Raw genomic sequence first — 5,000 nt, forward strand, 5'->3', positions numbered from 1 at the left:
AACCTAACCCACGTTGTGCCTTAACCTAACCCATGTTGTGCCTTAACCTAACCCATGTTGTGCCTTAACCTAACCCATGTTGTGCCTTAACCTAACCCATGTTGTGCCTTAACCTAACCCACGTTGTGCCTTAACCTAACCCACGTTGTGCCTTAACCTAACCCACGTTGTGCCTTAACCTAACCCACGTTGTGCCTTAACCTAACCCACGTTGTGCCTTAACCTAACCCACGTTGTGCCTTAACCTAACCCACGTTGTCCCCTAAAGTAACCCACGTTGTCCCCTAACGTAACCCACGTTGTCCCCTAACGTAACCCATGTTGTCGCCTAAACCTGCTCTGTAATTGTTATACGACTCGTTCAATTAGTGTAGTGTTGCCCACCCGCAACCCTCGCAATATAGTTCGCTACTCGCACTGCCCGCTCCCCTGTGTATCGCTTCATGTTAAACACCTTGCAAGTCTTGCTGACTTTCCACATGCTCCTGCTGTACACTGTAATGTGGATGGCAGCAGGACGTACATGCCGCCCCTCCCCACGTCCCCACCTTGCCCCCCTGCCTTCGCAAGCTGGTTGGTGAGAAGTTTGCATGTTCAATGCCCTTCGCATGCGACGTACTCAGGCTACGTTGTGGTGCGGCCTGTGTCAACCGTCCGCTAATGTCGTACGCGTAAACCACAATCTGTACTGCACATTCGTCCTTATGTACCGAATGATACATCGTGGCACATGTGTGACCGTACAACGACTGCGCCCAAAAACGGCGGACCATACAGTGCAAATATTGTGCACGCAGCTACGTGTCGTCTCCCTATGAGAGCTGGATTGCAGTGTGGTACGCCATAGAGACGTGTGGGAGGAACGGACGCCGTGGATGGCGATCAGCATGAGCTGTCTGTTGATGTATTCGGACCTAGTCGTCTCTCCTCACACACCGTGATGGCATGGTGCACCGCGTTCCATATCTGCGACATGCTACAGAGGCCGGTTGACAGTCGTTCGAGCAATGGACATCGCATACGTACGGGGGCCACCTTCCACGTATTGTCTAGGCGTGCACATTTTGTTGCGTGTATGTGGGCAGACGTAGTGTGGCGTGACACCTGACACAGGCATGCAATAATCGTTGAAGTTGCAAATGGCGATGGACGCCTGCGTTTTCTGGTGAAGTTACGCAAATGAACAAATGGTAACCTGTTGTGGTGCGGTTGTTCTCGCTAGGGGTGAATCGGTGATGGCGACGATAGGTTGAGGTACGAACCGGTTGTTCCAGCGATACCCACCATGCCGACGAAACTGAACGGCATCTGGGTGTGAAGCGATACGCGGCGGTGGCTGGGTGGGACCGTCCCCGGCCGGTGAGGGGGCGCCTCCCGGCGTGCTGGCCGCGCGGTGCGTGGGCGCACGCGCTACAGCCGGCTGGTGGGGGCGGCCAGTGGCAGGCGCGCCGGCCGACGGACGCGGCAGGCGTCGCAGCTGCGCGCCGGCGCACCCTGCGCGCGGCGCCGTGCGGCCAAAGTAGGTCCTCGCGGGCCCGGTGCGAAGCGCGGTGGACATCTTCAGTGTGCTGGTCCGATTGAGGACTGTGTGCGTTGAGGATGCGCCGCCGCCCGGCGCTCGGCGCCGCGACGCCGTCTGCTGCTCGGTCGCCCCAGCGGTTCTCGCTGGTGGTTTGTATCGCAGCTGTGCGGATGTGTTGGCGCGTGCGCTGTGCTGGGAGAGTTCGCTTCGGCACCCAAGTGGGGCTTTTGTCCTTCTGTGGCGCTGGCGTTGGAGCTGCCGGTCACCGTAGGTGGCGCGTGTTGTCTCCCGCCGGCAATGCCACGACAGCACGCTCCCGGGCCTCTGTCGGCAGCGGCAAGCTCAGTTGGGAGCACGGGTGGTCGCACCGAAAGCGTCTACTCGCCTAACTCCGGGCGATTGCGCCTCTCTCGAACCCGACCAAGTACTTGGGACGGCGCTGCGCGCCGCCGGGACCTGAGAGGGTTTCGAGGTGTATTGTGCAGGGGAGCTCAGCCTCCTCCTGTTTGCAGAATGATTGAGCGGACGCTTGCGTGTTCGCGCGGGCCCCCGGGACACACTCCCGGGCGGCCGGCTGCTCAGCTCTAGTTGACGCAGCTCCCTGGTTGATCCTGCCAGTAGTCATATGCTTGTCTCAAAGATTAAGCCATGCATGTCTCAGTACAAGCCGCATTAAGGTGAAACCGCGAATGGCTCATTAAATCAGTTATGGTTCCTTAGATCGTACCCACGTTACTTGGATAACTGTGGTAATTCTAGAGCTAATACATGCAAACAGAGTCCCGACCAGAGATGGAAGGGACGCTTTTATTAGATCAAAACCAATCGGTCGGCTCGTCCGGTCCGTTTGCCTTGGTGACTCTGAATAACTTTGGGCTGATCGCACGGTCCTCGTACCGGCGACGCATCTTTCAAATGTCTGCCTTATCAACTGTCGATGGTAGGTTCTGCGCCTACCATGGTTGTAACGGGTAACGGGGAATCAGGGTTCGATTCCGGAGAGGGAGCCTGAGAAACGGCTACCACATCCAAGGAAGGCAGCAGGCGCGCAAATTACCCACTCCCGGCACGGGGAGGTAGTGACGAAAAATAACGATACGGGACTCATCCGAGGCCCCGTAATCGGAATGAGTACACTTTAAATCCTTTAACGAGTATCTATTGGAGGGCAAGTCTGGTGCCAGCAGCCGCGGTAATTCCAGCTCCAATAGCGTATATTAAAGTTGTTGCGGTTAAAAAGCTCGTAGTTGGATTTGTGTCCCACGCTGTTGGTTCACCGCCCGTCGGTGTTTAACTGGCATGTATCGTGGGACGTCCTGCCGGTGGGGCGAGCCGAAGGCGTGCGACCGCCTCGTGCGTGCTCGTGCGTCCCGAGGCGGACCCCGTTGAAATCCTACCAGGGTGCTCTTTATTGAGTGTCTCGGTGGGCCGGCACGTTTACTTTGAACAAATTAGAGTGCTTAAAGCAGGCAAGCCCGCCTGAATACTGTGTGCATGGAATAATGGAATAGGACCTCGGTTCTATTTTGTTGGTTTTCGGAACCCGAGGTAATGATTAATAGGGACAGGCGGGGGCATTCGTATTGCGACGTTAGAGGTGAAATTCTTGGATCGTCGCAAGACGAACAGAAGCGAAAGCATTTGCCAAGTATGTTTTCATTAATCAAGAACGAAAGTTAGAGGTTCGAAGGCGATCAGATACCGCCCTAGTTCTAACCATAAACGATGCCAGCCAGCGATCCGCCGCAGTTCCTCCGATGACTCGGCGGGCAGCCTCCGGGAAACCAAAGCTTTTGGGTTCCGGGGGAAGTATGGTTGCAAAGCTGAAACTTAAAGGAATTGACGGAAGGGCACCACCAGGAGTGGAGCCTGCGGCTTAATTTGACTCAACACGGGAAACCTCACCAGGCCCGGACACCGGAAGGATTGACAGATTGATAGCTCTTTCTTGATTCGGTGGGTGGTGGTGCATGGCCGTTCTTAGTTGGTGGAGCGATTTGTCTGGTTAATTCCGATAACGAACGAGACTCTAGCCTGCTAACTAGTCGCGTGACATCCTTCGTGCTGTCAGCGATTACTTTTCTTCTTAGAGGGACAGGCGGCTTCTAGCCGCACGAGATTGAGCAATAACAGGTCTGTGATGCCCTTAGATGTTCTGGGCCGCACGCGCGCTACACTGAAGGAATCAGCGTGTCTTCCTAGGCCGAAAGGTCGGGGTAACCCGCTGAACCTCCTTCGTGCTAGGGATTGGGGCTTGCAATTGTTCCCCATGAACGAGGAATTCCCAGTAAGCGCGAGTCATAAGCTCGCGTTGATTACGTCCCTGCCCTTTGTACACACCGCCCGTCGCTACTACCGATTGAATGATTTAGTGAGGTCTTCGGACTGGTACGCGGCATTGACTCTGTCGTTGCCGATGCTACCGGAAAGATGACCAAACTTGATCATTTAGAGGAAGTAAAAGTCGTAACAAGGTTTCCGTAGGTGAACCTGCGGAAGGATCATTACCGACTAGACTGCATGTCTTTCGATGTGCGTGTCGTGTCGCGCAACACGCTACCTGTACGGCTCGCCGTAGCCGTGCGCCGCGTGCGGAACCACGCGTGCCTCTCAAAACTAGCGGCAATGTTGTGTGGTACGAGCGCTGAAGCGCTGGAGCGGCTGGCCTGCGGCACCTGGCGCCTGGCGCCGGTTTTGAATGACTTTCGCCCGAGTGCCTGTCCGCTCCGGTGTGGAGCCGTACGACGCCCGTCGGCCGTGAGGCCGTTGGACACAGAACGCTGGAACAGGGGCCGCCACACGCCTCACTCCCTCCTATGCGACCGTCTCGAAAGAGACGGCGGAAACTGAGAAAAGATCACCCAGGACGGTGGATCACTCGGCTCGTGGGTCGATGAAGAACGCAGCAAATTGCGCGTCGACATGTGAACTGCAGGACACATGAACATCGACGTTTCGAACGCACATTGCGGTCCATGGATTCCGTTCCCGGGCCACGTCTGGCTGAGGGTCGGCTACGTATACTGAAGCGCGCGGCGTTTGCCCCGCTTCGCAGACCTGGGAGTGTCGCGGCCGCCTGTGGGGCCGGCCGCGTCTCCTCAAACGTGCGATGCGCGCCCGTCGCCTGGCGGTTCGCATACCGGTACTTTCTCGGTAGCGTGCACAGCCGGCTGGCGGTGTGGCGTGCGACACCTCGTACAACGACCTCAGAGCAGGCGAGACTACCCGCTGAATTTAAGCATATTACTAAGCGGAGGAAAAGAAACTAACAAGGATTCCCCCAGTAGCGGCGAGCGAACAGGGAAGAGTCCAGCACCGAACCCCGCAGGCTGCCGCCTGTCGTGGCATGTGGTGTTTGGGAGGGTCCACTACCCCGACGCCTCGCGCCGAGCCCAAGTCCAACTTGAATGAGGCCACGGCCCGTAGAGGGTGCCAGGCCCGTAGCGGCCGGTGCGAGCGTCGGCGGGACCTCTCCTTC

The 5,000-nt window shown here is 57.0% G+C and overlaps 2 non-coding genes and 1 pseudogene across 2 annotated transcripts; all 3 read left to right on the top strand.

Moving 5' to 3' along the window:
• The first annotated feature begins 2,120 nt into the window (after positions 1 to 2,120).
• Positions 2,121 to 4,029, top strand: LOC124772131. The gene has a single exon (XR_007013804.1). It is a non-coding gene; the product is annotated as a small subunit ribosomal RNA (ribosomal RNA).
• Positions 4,030 to 4,380: 351 nt separating this feature from the next.
• Positions 4,381 to 4,535, top strand: LOC124771827. The gene has a single exon (XR_007013535.1). It is a non-coding gene; the product is annotated as a 5.8S ribosomal RNA (ribosomal RNA).
• Positions 4,536 to 4,723: 188 nt separating this feature from the next.
• Positions 4,724 to 5,000, top strand: part of LOC124771650 — a 4,214-nt pseudogene continuing 3,937 nt past the window's right edge.

This window comes from Schistocerca piceifrons, unplaced genomic scaffold, assembly GCF_021461385.2.
Source record: "Schistocerca piceifrons isolate TAMUIC-IGC-003096 unplaced genomic scaffold, iqSchPice1.1 HiC_scaffold_936, whole genome shotgun sequence".
In the NCBI taxonomy this organism is placed as follows: Eukaryota; Metazoa; Arthropoda; class Insecta; order Orthoptera; family Acrididae; genus Schistocerca; species Schistocerca piceifrons.